This window comes from Bacillus rossius, chromosome 2 (assembly GCF_032445375.1).
Source record: "Bacillus rossius redtenbacheri isolate Brsri chromosome 2, Brsri_v3, whole genome shotgun sequence".
Classification (NCBI taxonomy): Eukaryota; Metazoa; Arthropoda; class Insecta; order Phasmatodea; family Bacillidae; genus Bacillus; species Bacillus rossius.
In genome coordinates this window covers 47,847,954-47,867,445 of record NC_086331.1, presented here as the reverse complement: position 1 = coordinate 47,867,445, position 19,492 = coordinate 47,847,954, and positions in this window count along the sequence as shown.

The window sequence follows — 19,492 nt, the reverse complement described above, 5'->3', positions numbered from 1 at the left end:
GGCCGTTGATGTTGGGTCGTGGGTACTCTGCCCCCGCGTGCCCTGCCAGGTACACGGCTTGAATCCACCCTGAATGGTTCTCTCTTGACTGTGAAGGTCGCTCGGCCGTGTGGAGGACGGGAGACTCCGGAAAATTAGTATACACGAGTTGGTGCGAATTACCTTTAATTTAGTCCCGCTACAAAACACTCTCACCAACACTTGGCGACGTCTAGCCGTTACACAATTAATACAGAAAAAACATGATGCTACGCGACATTAATGGTTACCGCGGCAGTCTCGCGGGACGCGGGTAGATGCTCGCTGGAGACGGCCAGCGCCGAACATTAACGGGTGCAGGGGGTGCTCTATGAGCGGGCTCCTAAATTCGGCGAAACACTTACGTGTGTGCAGCCGGCAGGCATATGCACGGCGTCCTTAAGTAAAAACACTTTCGCTGGAGTCGGCCAGTACCGTACGTTTTGTGCTACGATACGTATCGCGGTATCACACTGAAGACGGTCGGGATAGGCCCGGCTCCGCAAAATACGCGCCGAGTCGATGTGGGCAGCGGTGAATTAACAAAAGGTTTTAAATTTAAAGATTTAGTACAGAATAAAAAGTAATAAAATGAAAGAAACTTGGATGCTGCCCACGGACACACGTCTGTTCCCGGCGCGGAGTGGTTCGAGACTGCCGGACATGGCCGCCTCGCAAGGAAGAGAAACTTTCTCTTCTTTGTGAGTCGGCGTCAAAAAACTTACATTAATTTAATTTACTATATTACCAGTTAAAACATGTTCCAGGTGCCCAATTAAAATGTAGCACCTGGTAATTGGTGCTTAAGGCTTAACAATAGTTTTAATGTATTTAATTATTTAAAATGTGACATCAAGTTGGCGACTGTAAATTTAGTACCATGTTGTCCCACTGTGAATTGTTTTAGAGGGACTTCTCCTATTCCGACATTCACGGGCATTTTAATTAAGGCCAGTGGCCGCGGTGACTGTTAATGAGGTTTGTTGTCTATTGGGGTCACGCCCGAGGCGCTCGCCTGACTCAATCCAGCTGGGCAAGGGGCGCGCTCCGAAAACGGGATACGATACTGGCGGAGCGGAGCACGGGCTTAAAGGCCATGGTCGGTACAACGTCACCTTTGAATTCGAAAATAGCTACTGAAAATGTGTGGCCTCTCCCAACTGTGGAGAGCGCCCTCCAACATCTGGGCAAAGCCAAAATATTTTCAGTCATAGATTTGAACCAGAGTTTTCATCAATGTTTGCTTCATCCCGATTGCCGAAAATATACAGCCTTTTCCACCCCTTGGGGGCACTTCCAATTTAATAGAATCCCTATGGGAGTAAGTTTCGGCAGTCAGGCAATGAGTCGCATTTTGGATCACGTTTTGGGCGATCTAAAATATCAGTGTGTTTTCAACTATATTGATGGTATTATAGTCTATAGTCAGTCATTCGAGGACCACCTCACACATTTACATAAAGTTCTGGAGCGCCTTAGGACTGCTCACCTGACCGTAAACCCAAACAAAATCACCTTGGCAAATAATCACGTTAAATTTTTGGGCTTCATTATTTCTGAAAGCAAATTAATAATGGACCCCGATAAGATTTCCCGATTTTGAACTTTCCACGGCCTAAGAATTTGAAAGGCATACAGAGATTTCTGGGAATGTTAGGATATTTTTCACGTTTTATTTCGGATTTTGCAGCTATTTGTGCTTCACTCAATGCCTTACGCAAAAAGGATGCTCGCTTTGTCTGGGGTGAGGCCCAGGAGGCGGCTTTCACTGCCCTGAAGAAATGCATGGCTAGTCCCCCCGTACTTGTGTTCCTGATTTCGACCGAAGATTTGCTTTGCAAGTTGATGCATCGTCCATTGCCTTGGGCGCTGTGTTGGGACACATGGAAAATGGCGTTTTAAGACCAATCGCTTTCGCCAGCCGCACCCTACTCGCATCAGAGCGCTGTCTTGGAACGTACGAGAAAGAAGCCTTGGCTTGTTTGTTTGGCCTGGAGAAATTCGAACAGTATTTAGATTGTCGTGAGTTCGACTTATTTACAGATAATCAGGCCTTAAGCTGGCTGTGCAATCACCCGCAGCAGCTAGGTAAACTCGGGCGATGGGTCCTCAGGTTATCACGCTTCAACTTTAAAATTCACCATGTCCGTGGTAAGGAGAATGTTGTTGCGGATACGTTATCTCGCATGTTTAACCCAGACGAATTTGAAGTTACCAGCCCTAATTCCGGGGATCAGATAGAATATGACGTTTCTTGTAAATTGTTTCCTGAGTTGTATTTAAATCTTAAGGATCAGCAACTTCAAGATGCTTTATGCATCCAAATTCGCAAAGACCTCAGAGCAAAAAATGTGTGCCGTGTGTAGAGGAGCAGGGCGTGGTATACTTTACCGGCAAAACAGGCCGTGCCCGGATAGCGGTTGTTCCCTCTATATTGAGACCTATGGTACTCGCATATTTCCACTCTTCGTTGATAGGTGGGCACTTAGGGATAGATAAGACTTTCCGTAGGATATCCGCCCATCTGGCGTGGCCAGAAATGCGTAATGATGTGCGAAGCTACGTACGTGCGTGTCATGATTGTCAGGTTTCTAAGCCGCCTCAAAACACCAAGGTAGGATTATATACTGCAGATGCCCCTGTAGCGCCGTGGCATGTTCTCCATATAGATATATTCGGGCCTCTTACTCGCTCAAAAAAGGGTAATGTGTGTTTGTTAGTTGTGTTAGACATTTTTACAAAATTTGTTATCCTCTTACCACTTAAGAATATGAAATCATCATCCATAGTTAAAGCACTGCGAGAGCAGGTTTGGAAATTGTTTGGGCCACCTGCTATGCTTGTCAGCGACAATGCTCGGTATTTTCAGAGCACAGTATACAAAGATATGTGTTTTGAGTGGGCCATCAAACCTATCTATAGTTCGCCTTATTTTCCACAAGGGAACCAGTCAGAAAGAGTCAACAAAGTCATCAAAGGTATTCTTACATCTTTTTATAGCACGGACCAAACCTTATGGGACTCCGATTTGGACTTTATTAACGTGGGGCTTAACTCTGCATATCATTCGGCCTCTGGGCACCCACCGTCCGTATCTTTTTTAGGTAGGGAACTCACTCATCCACTCTTGAATCAATGGGGTTTGCCTCCACTGACCTCCGGCCTGGACGAGACTGAGCTGGATAAAGTTTTAAGTGAGATTTCCAGTAATTTGCTTCTCGCCAGGAAGGCTGTATCAAAGAATTACAATAAAGACCGAAGTGTTCACAGGTATAAGATTGGAGATTTAGTGCTGTGTAAATGTTTTACGTTACCATCTTTGCTGAATCAAGTTAACACCAAGCTTATCCCGCCCTGTGCTGGACCTTATACAATCATTAAATTTTTGAGTGACAATACTGCCTTGTTGCGCAAGTCAGATAATAAATTTGCTTTCCGTAAGGCCCACGTTTAACGGCTGAAATATTATGTGACTTAACATGCCTTGTTGTGTTTCAGGCTTTTGTTGCCTGTGATTCGCTTGTAGCATTAATTTTTCTTACAGTGTTTTTTTTTTTTGTGTGTGCGTTGTGCGGTTGCGTTTTGGGTTTGATATTGTTTCAGTGACGTCATTTGGGTCGTGTTCCTCCGTTTCCATTATCCCCTCCTAGGCGTCGCGTGTGGTGCCTTCGTCTGATGACTGCTTGATTCTGCCCGTTCGCCTCTTGCTCGTGAGAGCCTGCTATGTCAGCCCAGAGCCCGTTCGCATCCTGCCAGCCAGCCCACCACTCACTGACGCGTGTGGGAGACTCTTCCTCCCATCGTGTGCCTCCTGCCCGTGAGACCCTGCTACGTCAGCCCGAAGCCTGTTCGCCTCCTGCCGGCCCGCCCACCACTCATTGACGCCGTGGGTTTGCGGGTTCACACTTCCTGGGGCATCTTGCCCCCCTGCAGCCATTGGATGGTGAACAGTTCAGAAGATATTCGTGATTACACTTGAATTTTGGGGCTGTACTGAGTTGTTTGATTGAAGATTGAAGATTCGGCTGAAGAGATGTTGTTTCGATAATGATATTGAGCTCTGGTGTTATTGTCTTTGAACTTGTTCTTCGGAGCTCCGGGTAGGGACGTTTTGGGCGAGGGAGTTGAAGTGGATGCCACTTCAAACCTCGCGCCGCCGACAGCCTCCGTTGCTTTCCCCCTCCCACACTGCCGCCACCTTCCCCTTCCTTCCTCCCCTTTGCCGATTACCGTGACGTCACTGGGATTATAAATTGGTGGGCGCCCTGTGGCCTCGGGTCTGTTCCGGTCCGGAGGTGTCGTGACATGGTTTTGTTATGTATGCTCTAGCAGTCGTAACTTTAAATTAGTGTGAAGTGGCCATGCTCTTGTTGTTTAGGTAGCTTAAATTCTCCTGAGGTTAGGGTTTTATATTCTAAATCCTATTTCGGCCACCACTTTTAGAAAAATTGGTTTTGATTTCCTGTGTCTGCTTCGTTTGCTTTGATGTTAATTTTCTGTTTGATGCACGACTGCTGCGCGATACCCGATCCATGGCGCGACACCCCCAGAATTAATATTCACATTCTTATTGTTGCCTTAAGTATCGATTACATTGACTGGCCCTGCTTGTACAAGAATGTACGTTTTATTCATTGTTGTTGGCCGTAAATAATTGCTCTATTTTATCACTTGGCTATGGCCATTGGATCGGACAGACCATGAGCATGAGCACCCTGAATCTCCTCGCGAGGAGCAGTTAGTTTGACCCACTCGGTTCTGTGTCATAAATTGTGTTTTTATGAGTTAGTTTGTTAAATTTGGCTTTGTAAAGTAATGTAGGGGTCTCATTAGGCGTTAACCTCTTGATATATATTTGTATACGTTGCTTATGGTTTGATATTGTTTTCACGAGCAGGATTATATATGAACTTTTATATTTATTGCAATACTATGCAAATATTTGTCATGACTATGCGTCAAATAGTAGTCTCGAATACGATGACTTGTACCTCTAAATGCATCATAAATGTGAAAGGTTAATGCAATTTCATATTGATTATAAACAATAAATTGTATAATTATTTTTGTATATTTGGTTGTGTTTTACGTTTCCATCCCTTGTTCACTAAAATTTCACAACATGTTTTACTTTCTACCATTACCCATTTAGCTGGGTTTTATTCAAATTTATTAATTGTATAATTTTGTTTGTAGCCTCCCTAAGGTTGCAACCTAATCGAGCGAATTACATATGTACTCAATGGCGTCGAGGTAGACCAGACGAGAGATGTAGGCATAACATCTTCTATGAAAAATTACCTTTCGTTCACGCCAAATAAACTGTCTGCTTGAAAGATGACCGGTTGGTCTCTCGTAGACGAATATAAGCTTCCGGATTATGCCGAAGGGAAGTTCGAGGTTTGTGTTCCTCTATCCATGCTTCTTGGATTCGCTGAGGACTACATGCATATAATCATTAATTCGAAACAAGAGCTCTTACTGCTTCTAGCCAACAAGCACATTAATGCAATTTTCGCCGCTGAAGAAAACCCTCAAGATGTCTCGCTAACTCCTCAGTCTATCGAGTGGATGCTGCCCCACATCCAAGTGAGCTCCATTGAACGAGTAAAGATGTTGAAGAATAAAGAAAATGGCAAGAACTTCGATGTGCTATTCGGATCCTGGAGCCTGGAAACTTATCCTGGCTTGTCTCACAGTCAGCGTATCAATTGGATAGTATAGTCCAGCTTCACTACGGAAAAACCAAGATACATCATCGTCGGGCTTCAGACCGGAAGACAGCTCAATGCAGGAGTAAGTCGCTCCGTATTCGATAACTGTCAAATACGTAATGTAAAAATATTTTTAAACAGCGAAATCTATCCGTATGTTGACATGAACATGGAGTTTGAAAGTGAAAGATTTCTTCTCGCATATCAAATGTATGCCAAGTTTCAGCAAGCTTACTATGGGCGGAGACAGTCACCGATACTGAGTCCCGACAGTTTCAAGAACAAGGCTCTGTTAATGGTGTTTGATGTTTCCAAACAGGATGATCGAATAAATTCAAACATAATCGACTGTAGGATCGAGATAACGACTAGCGGAAATATTCCACCAAACACCTATGCTTTTTATCTGATACTTCACGATCGGCTTGCATCGTACAATTATTGTCGAAATAAACTTGTGAAAATTCTGACATAAATAATGTTTAATTTACGATAATAATTTAGTTACGACCAAGCATTGCTAGCGACAAGATGTACTGCAACCTGCAAGGTTTCCAGAGTCAAATTGGATTCGTGCTCAAGGGAATTGCCGTCACTCAAGACGGCAGGACTCGAACCCGTACGTTCCGACCTCTGTATCCTTGGAAACTACTAGACGAAAAAAGTAAACGGTCGAATGAATGGCTATGTAAATATTATCACGGACTAGAGTGGGACGAAGTTAAAATTCCATACCACCAAGTGAAAAACACTATTAAAGATTTATTATTTCAAAACGAAATAATTTACATTGCCGGACCTGAACAGAAGAAATGGCTGAGCAAGTTGTGTGAAGCTCCTGTTGAAATTGTAGACCTACAGACCGACTATGGCTGTCCTTCCCTGCGCAAGCTTAGTACAATATATGACGTGCAGCCACGTGACAAGTTTGAACGTGTCTGTGCCTGTACAAACTCGCAGTTAATGCAGAAATGGCACACACACTGTTAGCAGGAGCCTGCATATATAGATGGCGTACATCCGTACGTGCCTTCAGTTGTCGTTCGACCTGCAAGGAGATATTTACATTTAATCCTGCTAACGTGTACGTGGGCGTAAGACCTAGCTTCAGCAGTGTCGAGTACAGCTACTGGGATGCCGGGTATCTACGTACATATACAGAAACCTGTGATGGAGGCGCTCAGCATTGGCAGTTTGCGCACTATCCTGTGTCCTACGAACCGACTCAGTAGCTATTTGAATTGTTGCGAACCTGGAAACTGTGCCGTCTATCACATGAGACCACACACAATCCTTACTGCTAGCATCGCTGAGGTAGTCACCTCGTCTGCACGTGCAACCTGTAGCGACCTGTGATGCTTCTATGCAGATGTACAAACGACGTGCTTCTCGATGTCGAAGTTCAGGCAGTAAATCTGTCCCAACTAGCACTGCAGTAAAGCCAAGGCACAGACGTGGTCACAGACTCCATCGACCATGTCTTGCCGGAGTTGTCGACGTCGCAGAAGATGTCCAGCTGGAAACCTGTGTTCTTGATCCCGTGACCTGCGAACCAGTTGGAACCGGAGTCGACCAGTCAGTTGGAACCAGAGTCAATGAATCTGTTAGAACCGGAGTCGACGAGGCATTTCGTGCGGCATTAAAGACTTTGCTTGCCAAAATGCTAAATTCCTTAACCTAATATGTATTTGTGTAATTTTTATAAATAAATGTGTAAAACTTGAACTTGTGTGTTTTATTGCTATAATTTTAGGGTACCTAATAAAAATTATTTTTAATACTGACAATATTATGACTCATGTAGTATTCCAGTAGACCGCGGGTATATAAGCGAGGTTCAGACGAGTGGACCCTCAGTCCACCTCTGGCCGCGGTGCAGTACGGACCGGCTCTCTTCAGTAAGTTTCACGAGATTTAGTTACTGTTCCAATGTTGACCGGGATAGACTGTTTACCGTCAGCAGCGGGGACCTCGATGAAAATAACGATGATGGAGTCGGAGATTCCGATACCAGCTGCAGAGGAGACCGCGACAGCGGAGAGGTCAATGGCTGTGGTGTCGACACTTGTGGAGATCCCGATACCGACTGCAGAGGAGACTTCAATTAATGAAGAGCATACATCGCACCAGTGCAAATACTGTGGTGCATCATTTACTATCACTTCGAGCGCGCGCGGACATTAAAGAAGCAGTTGTCCGAATAATGTTCAAAGAATACAATTTTAGGGGCGACTGAATTGCGCCCCATTGGAAAGGGCGCCATTCCGGTTTTTTCAAGCACACACACAATTCTTTAAAGCGGATAGGCTGCCTTTCCAGAACGAGTTATTAACTGAATTTTAAACCGAAAATAATCCTGAAAAGTGCCCCATTGAAAAAGGGTGCCTTTCAGGTTTTACTACATAAGCAAAAGAATTTGTAAAATCCTGATAGGCTGACTTTCCAGAACGTGTTATAGACTTACTTTTAAGACAAAAATTATCCTGAAATATGCCCCATGCCCCATGCCTTTCATGTTTTTCTTCATATACAAAACAATTTACAAAATTCTGATAGGCTGCCTTTCCAGGGCTTGATTTTTGCTTTGTTGTTTGTGGGAAAATATCCTGAATTGTGCCCCATTGGAAAGGGTGCCTTTCAGAAATTTTTAGTTTTCGTTAGATCGTTGTGGGCACTGAATTTTGCTCCATCGGAAAGGCCGCCTTTCAGGTTTTTTCCTTGTGCGCATACAGTTCGTAAAATCCTGATGGGCTGCCTTTCCAGAGTTGGCTGTTCGCTTTGTTTAAAGCGAAAGAAAACCCTGAATTGTGCCCCATCGGAAAGGCCGCCTTTCAGGTTTTTTCCTAGTACGCATACAGTTCGTAAAATCCTGATGGGCTGCCTTTCCAGAGTTGGCTGTTCGCTTTGTTTAAAGCGAAAGAAAATCCTGAATTGTGACCCATCGGAAAGGCAGCCTTTCAGGTTTTTTTCCTTGTGCGCATACAGTTCGTAAAATCCTGATGGGCTGCCTTCCCAGATATTTTGGTCATTTTGTGTTAAACCAAATCAGTCCTGAACAAAATTATACAAATACAATTAAACATTAGATATTACCAGTGGGTGAAATTCAGTTTCGAAATAGCATAGACCTCCATTCCTTACAGAATTTTTATACGTCTGCGCGTAATTGTTACTTTATGAATTGAGTGCTTCTCTAGTATTGAAGACCAGTAACATATTACATACTCATTGTTCCGGAAACAACTACTGATGGCTCTAAAAGCAATGCAAAGGTTTTCCAGCAATTTAAGTTGATCGTGTGGGATGAATGCACGATGGCACAAAAAAAGTCTTTGAAGGTGTTAGACAGAACTATGAAAGATCTGCGAAACAATAAAAACATATTTGGTGGAGCGATGAGTTTGTTAGCAGGAGATTTTGGTCAAACATTACCAGTGATTCCACGGTCAACGCCTGCGGATGAACTCAGTGCATGTTTAAAGTCCTCCATTTTGTGGAAATACGTTAAGATACTAAATTTAAGCAATAATGTGCGTGTGGAATTACAAGATGATCGATCTGGAGAAATATTTTCTAAACAACTCATTGACATTGGTAATGGCAAAATGCCTGTAGATATTTTGACTGGCTGCATTTCATTACCTGTCAATTTTTGTCAGTTTACTGAAACAAAAACCGAACTCATACAAAAGGTGTTCCCAAACGTCGCTCAAAATTACAAAGATAATTTTTTGTTGAGCGAACGTGCTATATCAGCTGCCAAAAACACGGATGTAAATGAAATAATCTTCAAAATTCAAAATTAAATTGCCTGTAAACTAAGGACATACTACAAATCAGTTGATTGCGCAACTAATCAAGATGATATCAACTATCCCCCAGAATTTTTGAACTCATTGGATTTGTCAAGATTACCACCCTATAATCTTCAATTGAAAGTAGGATCAGTAGCAATAATGTTAAGAAATATTAACCCTCCGCGTCTTTGTAACGGTACATGTCTAGAAGTGAAACATTTACTTAACAATGTGATCCAAGCAACAATTCTAAAAAGAAAATGTAAGGGAGAAGAAGTGTTGATACCTCGCATCCCAATGGTAACAACTGACATACCATTTGAAATTAAACGACTAAAATTTCCAAGGCGGCGTGCTTTTGCTATGACTGTAAATAAATCCCTGGGTCAGGCGTTGAGTGTTTGCGGCGTTAATCTTGAAAACCCATGTTTCTCTCATGAACAGTTGTATGTTGCCTGCTCTCGCGTTGGGAAACCGTCAGCTTTATTTGTTTACGCACCAGGCAACCAATCAAAACATATCGTATACCATAAAGCATTAGAATGAATATCAACACATTTATAAAGTACTGTAGTGTACGAAATGAAAAAAAAATATTTTTGTAAGTAATCGTCGTTTATTATTGAGACATAAATAACATGATCACTCAGAAATACATTTTATTTATTTAATTTTTTTTGCCATCTTTTGCCAGAAAGTGAATCCCTATTTCCCTTCGTCACGGCAGCACGAGTGAACGTCTGGACCGATTTCGCTACTTCCTTTTTTTTTTTGTTGTTTGTTATTGTCAGGAGAAGGTTCTTATGAAGTTGCGTGGAAAATTAGAAAATATAACAAAAGAAAACTTTGCGCGATTGACCGAGCTGCCTCACGTGCTAACGTACTAGGTGCACTGTTACCACTACCAGATATGCGAATTATCAATCAGTCTTTCAAGGTAGGGAGGTAGGTGGTGGGTAGCTATGTCAGAGTAGGTTTTTAGGTAAGTAATATTGGAAAAATTCTAAGGACAGGACAACGTCTGTCGGGTCAGCTAGTATACGAATAGAATTTGAATAAGTATTGCTCACATTGCCACAACTTTTCAAAATGATTGCAATTTATTATGATGTATTTAGAATGATCGAGAAAGTTCTAGAAATTTTCCGAATGATCTGGAAATTTCCAAAATGAGTGAAATTGATTATGATCGATTTAGAATGTTCGAGAAAGTTCTAGAAAATTCTAAAATGGGTGCAATTTATTATAAGCGATTTCAAATGTTCGAGAAAGTTCTAGAAATTTCTTGAATGATCTAGAAAATTCTAAAATGAGTGCAATTTATTATAAGCGATTTCAAATGTTCGAGAAAGTTCTAAAAATTTTTTGGATTGATCTGTAAAGTTCCAAAATGTGTACGAGTGTTATTATTGATCTAAAAGAACTAAATCGAAGTGATGTACATCTAAATATTCTAGAGTGATCTGGTACTGGAAATTTCGGTGTCTGATGGTATATAAACCGAAATTCAGTGACTTTTTGTCAATTCAATCGTGTTTGCAGTCGAGTGAAGATCAATTGGAATCAAGAGTAAATAGTTACAGAAAAAAATCAAGTGATTTTCCCAAGTGAAAAAGAACAAACTATTTGAATGTTCTGGACTGTTCTAATACTAGAAATTTCGGTCTCTAATGGTATATAAACCGAAATTAAGTGACTTTTCGTCAGTGTTATCGTTGTAACAATCAAGAGATTTATTTTGTGTAACTTTATTACATCGTTGTTATATATAAAAAAATGCCAAAGTGGAAAAAAGCATTTACCAAATCTAAAGTGGATTCAAAAAGAAGAAAAGTAACACGTCAAAATTAAACAGAAGAACATAGGGAAAAACAGCTTTCAAATATTCGTCAAGGCGTGAAAAGACTTATAGAAAATCAAACCGAAGAAGAAAGAGAATGCACTAACGAAGAAACCCGATCCCGAGTCAAATCGATTCGAAATCATCAGTCTGCTGACCAACGTGAATTGGAAAAGAGGAAAAAGTAAAGCAACAATGGGCACTCTACACCAACAACAAGCTGCTACACACGAGAGTTTAGAACTCCAGGCATTCCATTATGATTGGCAAAAAAATTTTTGTGACCATCCAAATATTGTCATAGGAAAAATGGATACGATATGCGAGTATTGCCATGCACGGAAATTCAAGGAAGAAACTGCTGGTATGTTCTGCTAAAGTGGTAAAGTCAATTTACCAGCTTTATATGTACCACCACCAGAATTATTCGCATATATGAATGGAGAATCACCAGATTCCAATAATTTTCTACTAATTATATGTCGGTACAACTGTTGTTTTCAAATGACTTCATTTGGAGCTACTTTAATATGCCAGGAAGAAAATTTCAGTCCAGTTTTCAAGGTTCAAGATAAAATTTATCACCGATGTCTAATGAGACTCCAAAGTTTCTTCAAGTATAATTTATTGGTGACGAAGACCTTGAAATAGATCAACATTGCTCTCACATTCAGGGACTACAACGAGACATTATTCAAAAATTATGTCTACTTCATAATCATAATCACCTAATCAATGTGTTTAAAACTTCTTTAGACCAAATGGTTGCAGACAATCATAAGATTGTCATTCGCGCAGATAAGCGACCAGCCGGTCAACACGAACGAATGTTCAATGCACCTCAAACGAACGAAGTTGCTGTAGTAATTGTTGATAACGAATATAGTCGTCGTGATATTATTATCCAACGCCGAAGTAATCAATTGCAATGTATTGCTGAAACACATCGGAGTTATGATGCACTACAGTAGCCGCTAATTTTTTTGGCAAGGTGAGGATGGTTATCACTTTAATATTCAACAAATCGATCCAGCTACAAATGCCGAAACTAACAAAAAAGTATCAGGTATGCAATTTTATGCTTATCGAATTATGACGAGAAATGGTGAATATAACCATATTTTACATTGTTGGCAATTATTTCAGCAGTTTATTGTGGATATGTATGCTAAAATTGAGATGGAAAGATTAGAATTTATTCGTCATAATCAACGAAAGTTGCGTTCGGATGAATAGGCTACATTCATTTGAACGATGCTATGATGAATGATGGAAACGTCGATAACATGGGAAAATTGGTCATCTTACCATCTACGTTTACTGGAAGTCCACGTCATATGCATGAATATGCTCAAGATGCGATAACTTTATTTATACCATTTACATGTAATTCTTCATGGGTGGAAATAAAAGACGAATTACAATATGGACAGGCGGCCAGTGATCGACATGATATTGTTGCCCGAGTTTTTCGTCAAAAATAAATTAAATTTATTGACGCCATCGTAAAAAATCAAATATTTGGTGCTGTTACCTGCTGGATGTTTTCAATTGAATGGCAGAAACGAGGATTGCCACATTCTCACAACTTAATTTGGTTCAAAATAGAATTCAACCGAATCAAATAGATTATATCATCGAGGCTGAGTTTCCAAACCCGGAAGAAGATCCTGATCTTTATAATATAATAGTGAAAAAACAAGGTTCATGGCCCATGTGGTGAACTAAATAGAAGATCTCCGTGCATGAAAGATGAAAAATGTACGAAACGTTATCCCAGAACGAAACAATCACCGGCGAAGACGGATATCCGAAATACCGACGTCGACCACCAGAACAAGGCGGATTTACAGCTAAAATTAAAGTACGAGGCAATGAAGAAATTCAAATTAACAATCAATGGGTAGTTCCATACAATCCACTTTTATCCAAAATGTTTAATGCTCATATCAATGTTGAATAGTGTAGTTCTGTCAAAAAGATTAAATATGTGTGCAAATATATTAATAAAGGCAGTTTTTACGGTAACCAAGAAAACCAACATGATGAGATAATACAGTATCAAATGGGTCGTTACATCAATACCAACGAAGCGACTTGGCGAATTTTAAGTTTTCCCATTCACGATCGAGATCCGCTGGTTCTCCATTTATCCGTCCACTTAGAAAATGGACAACGTGTGTTTTTCACTACAGAAACGGCACAAAACGTTGCGACAGAACCACCAACACGAACAACTTTAACAGCATTTTTCGAATTATGCCAGAAAGATCCATTTTTAAAACTTTACTTTATTCAGAAGTACATGGAATACAACAAGTAAACAATTTAATTCTCGAAAACGTGGAATGCCAGTAGAAGGACATGATGGAGTATTCAAGAGTAACACAATAGGACGAGTCTACACAGTGCATCCAAAAAACGCTGAATGTTTCTATCTACGTTTATTACTACACACTATTCGTGGCCCAACGTGATTTGAAGACCTAAAAACTATGAATGGTTACATTTGTGAAACATATCGAGAGGAATGTCAAAGATTAGGCCTACTAGAAAACGATAACCATTGGGAGTTAGCTATGAACGAAGCAGTCCAAATGGCAACAGCGAAACAAATTCGTGAGCTATTTGCAATTATATTAACTACATGTAATCCTTCTAATCCAAATCGACTATGGCTTAAATATCGAGAATATATGAGCGATGACATCTTGGCTGAACTACGACGACAAAACCCGGACTTAGAAATTGATTTCAATGAAGAAATTTTTAACAAAGCTTTGATATTGATAGAAGATAAATGTTTAACAATATCTAACCAAACGTTAGTACAACTAGGTGTTCAATCTGCTAAACGAAGTCATTTGGATGCTATGAACAGTGAATTTTTAAAAGAAACAAATTATTTTATCGACGAATTAGGGCTTTACATCCAACACAACAAACCCTCATTAATTAAGAGTCAAAAATAGGCATATGATATAATAATGTATTATTATATAAAACAACAAGGTGGCATAATTTTTTTAGAGGCACCTGGTGGCACCGGGAAAACATTTTTGATCAATTTAATTCTAACTGAAATCCGTGCAAATAAAGAAATTGTTCTCGCCCTAGCATCATCGGGGATAGCGGCTACACTAATGGATGGTGGACAATGAGCGCATTCTGGTTTGAAATTACCATTAAATGTAGCTGACTATGAATTTCCGGTATGTGATATCACAAAAACATCAGCACGTGGACAAATATTGAATCATAGTCCAGGAAAGATATGAAAAAAACATGGAAACATTGCAAGAAAAGGTTTTGTTACATCAAAATTCGCAGAAAAATTCGTAGAATAACATATCCAAAATCCACCGAAATCCACTATCTTTTGGAACCTTTTTCCCGGGGTTTTGTCCTGGAAAAACGCGAAAAAAAAAACTCAAAACTGGTGCATCTGACGACAAAACCTGTAGAGACAAAAATTAAAGAACAGTAACTTTTCCATAACATATCCAAAGTTCAAGCAAATCCGCTTATAAATTCTGCTTCGTTTTCCGGGATTAGTCCCGGAAAAAATATTAAAAATGAAATAAATCGAAAATTGTGCACCTTACAGCATAATGGTTTAGGAAAAAGATAAAGTAAACAATGTTTTTCATAATATATTATAATTTCACACAGATCAACATTTAATTGTTTTTTTTTGTTTTTTTTTCTTTTCCAGGAAATGTCCCGGAAAAAAGTTATCAAAAGAGAAAAAAAAACGGAAACCATGCACCGAACTTCAAAATGAATCGTGAATTAAATTAAGGGCAATAAAATTGCATTATATAATTGAACTTTATCACAATTTTATTATGGATTAGCAACTACTGTATTTGATGGATATGGGAAAACTCACAGTACTAAAGACACAGCACATATGAGAAGAACAAGAGGTAATGCATCACCTGTAGTTGAATTCACAGGAGAAATGTAACTATCACTCCTTAAAGATATGTTTCTTTTAAAGGAGCGAAATAAAGGACAATTTTTAAGGTTATTAGCAATACATGTACGCGAAGCAGAATGTCCTGTTGTCGAAGCACCAGGTGATGCAGATATTTACATTCTCCAAGAAGATCTAAAATGTGCAAAAGAACAGTTGACAACAGTTATAGAAACATACACAGATTTACTAGTCCTTTTACTCTACTACTTTGACCCATAATCACATAACTGCTTGTGTTTAAAAAGTGAACAAAGGCAGAAGAAAACATATCACATTAAGGAGCTAAAGCTGAAGCTCGGTGATGAAATTTGTAGTAATATTCTTTTCTGCCATGCATTCATGGGATGTGACACATCACACATATATGGTAGGTATAGGAAAAGGGATAATAATGGATCTGATCCAGAATGACAGTGCCTTCAGGCAATTTGCGAAAGTATTTTCAGATAGTATTCCCAGTGTGTCAAAAGAAGACATTGTAAAATCGGGAGAACATTTGCTAGTACGACTGTACAATGGGTCGAGAAGTGACACACTCGACACTTTGCGTTTAAAGTGTTTAGTGAGAAAGCAGCTACTAGTTCCAAATGTGTACAACCTGAACAGTTACCTCCAACTAGTGCTTCAGCTCGTTTCCATTTCTTAAGGGTTTTCTATCAGATACAAGAATGGAAGGGAATTAAGATGAATCCAGAAGAATGGGGATGGAGAAAATGTGGCCACCTTCTCTTGCCAATTTCGACAGACAAGCCAACAGCTCCGGAATGCCTTTTGAAGGTAATCAGGTGCACTTGCAAGGAAGATGGTTGCGGTGCATCCAACTGCAGTTGTAGGAAACACGGAATCTCATGTTCTTCGGTTTATGGAAACTGTCATGGATCAACCTGTAAAAACCGGCGTCAATTACCTCCCGAGGAATGCAATTACTGTGACGGCTTTTAAGGTAGGGTGTTCCTACATATCCATGCATGTTTATTTAGTATTGTGTGTTGCAGAGTGCATCCCAATGTGTGTATATTTTTCTATTTCTTCTCGAAAAAGGTCACTGGAAATCTTGTGTAAATTTAATTGTATGGTATGTTTTGTGAGAATGGACGTGTCGAATTTTTCTTTCAAACGATAATCAGTTGAAATGAATCTGTTTTTTTTTTTCTTCTGGAACATAATTTTGGTAGATTTCAAAAACGTTTTACACATCACTGACTGAAAAAGGAATATAATTTAAGTGACTTTAAAATATATTATGGAAAATTAATATAGTTCGGATCTGACATAATTTGACATGGGATACAATGCTTTCTGTTGTTTAGCCAGCCTACATATTCAATACTTTTTTCGTGGCCGATCACAAAATAAAATCTATTTATCAGATTTCAGTGAATTAAGGATCTAGTATAGGAAATCTTGTGTGCTTCTGTTTGTCCCACTGAAACTTTTTTAGTACGATGTTCTGTTTTCGTTTTATTGAATTTTTAAAGATTTTCCAGGACGAGTCACAAAAAAAAACTATATACATATGTATATATTAGCAGATTTTGGTGAATTTAAATTATATTTATTACAAAAAAGTCTTTAATTTTAGTCACGACTTTCTTTGACGTACGATACAACGTTTTCGTTTTGTCTATATTTTTCAGGAAATTTTCTGGAAAACCAAAAACCTATTTTGTGTTGATTTTTGTGAATTTGATATATATTTTGAAAATCGTTTTGTACTTTAACTTTGTCCTGAAACATTTTGCTGTAAAATGCGCCATTTTCAATTTATTTCAATATTTTAGGTTTTCCGGGACGAATTCAAGAAAACAAAATAGTAGTTATTAGTGGATTCTTGTACATTTTTGATATGTTATGATAAATTTTGCTCTCTTAAATTTTAGTGTCTACACCTTTCTTCGTAAAATGCACCGTTTTACAGTTATTAATTTATTACGCATTTTTACAGGACAAATCTCAGAAAAAACTTTACCAAAATAAAGTGTATTTTGGATATTTTATTCTACGAATTTTTCTTCAAATTTTCTGCAAATTTTCTGCAAATTTGTCCATAAATCGACCCCTTTTTCTCATAAAATGCCTGGACTAACAGTGCAAAGCCATTATATGGGACGAAAGCACAATGGCCCATAGAAAATCACTAGAAGCACTCAATAGAACACTTCAAGATCTACGCGACAACCCGAATATAATGGGAGGTGTGTTGTTAATACTATCAGGTTGACGCCAACCGTTAGTGCTCATCGAATCCGCACAGACCGCTATGGCGCGTCGCCGCCTCGCCACGAGCGTGTGCGACGTGAACGCACCTGGGTGCAGGGTGGAGCAACGCCTCGAACATAAGCTGCCCCGCCTAATCGACTGTCGCCCGCGCTAGTCGACCACGGGGGTACTGTGAGGTAACCTGATTATCTGGACTTTTTAATTAAATTTCAGCGCTCTTGAAAACGATCTTAATTGAGTAACTGCTATGGTTAAATGTTATTTGTAATTCTGGACTTAAGCGCGATCAGGCGGCGTGTATGGCCCGGGATTACTTTTGCACACGACACGTTTTCGCGGGAGCGAGGCTGGGGAGTCGTGCGGACGCCACAGCCATCGCCAGTTGATCACCGCCCTCCGAGGAGTCTAGTCGCGGGTCGCCCGCGGAGCCTCTCGACCTCCGTCCTTGCCGCCGTCTCTACCGGAATTGCGTGAGTTTTTAAACCCGTCAGCTCCGAGCCTCACGGACAGCCCGGCTAGTCGACCTGAATTCACTGATAGCCTTACTTAATTTGAACTCATCACCGAAACTCCCCGTGTTACGTGGATTCTTGAACTGTGTGTATAAATTCCGGAACTGTTTAAGATTAGTGTAGTGTGAAGTGTGCACGGAACATTAGGGTAGCGCGGCACAGGTTTATCAGAAACGTGGCCTGTAGAGCCCCGCTCCCAGTAAGTGGACCATGCACGACGCAGCGCATGTATAGCTTGCCTTGTAATTAAACACTCTAAATTGAGCCTCCGCGTATCTGTTACAACGCCCGTAGCATAGCGTCCCTGGTGGCTAAAACAGCCGGGGGTAACTCTGGCAGAACGACCCCTACTGCCTGCCGGCCACGTGGCGACGTCACGCCTTGAGCCAAGAGTCTCGGCTACGCACTAGCACGTAGTTAATATTGCTAGTTGGCACCCAAAAGCAACACCACACCCTTAATATCACCTCGGCATAAGGCAGAAGGCGTCAAGGATATTTTCGTCAAACGCTTCCTGTCATTCCCAAATCGACATTGGCAGATGAAATTAATGCTTGCTTAAAGAAGTCGTCCATATGGGAACACGCAAAAATAATCAAATTAACAACGAACATGAGGGCGCACATTTCAGGAGATGAAAAGGCACAAGAATTTTCTGAAAAACGTTTACAAATAGGAGTAGACGAAAATACTGGCCAAATAACATTAACTAATGAGTTATGTAGTGTTGATGAAACACCTGAACAACTTATTAATGAAGTATATCCAAATATTGTTGGAAATTATACCAATTCAGAATGGTTACGCGACCGAATTATTCTAGCCACGAAGAACGACATTGTCAACGACATCAACAACATCATCCAGGAAATTATTCCGGCGGAAGAGAAAATTTACATGTCAATTGATACAATGATTGATGAGCTAGAAAGCATCAATTTCCTACAGAATTTTTAAATTCATTAAATGTTTCAGGAATGCCATTACACTGTCTTAAATTAAAAATTGTTTCACCAGTTATTTTATTACGAAATCTGAACTCGCCGAAACTGTGTAATGGTACGAGACTCTGCATCAAACAGCTACAAAATAACGTCATCGAAGCCAGTATAATGACTGGTAAAGAAAAAGGAAAGATAGTATTTATACCACGGATACCTTTAATATCAAATGGATTGCCCTTTACTTTTAAACGCTTACAGTTCCCGGTGAAGTTGGCTTACAGCATGACCATTAACAAATCACAGGGCCAAACATTCCAGTACTGTGGAGTTGACTTAATGAAACCATGCTTTGCACACGGCCAACTATACGTCACATGCTCACGAGTAGGATCGCCTCGAGATTTGTTTTTTTTACAGTCCGAACAAAGAAACTATAAATGTAGTGTATAAGCAAGTGTTGTAAAA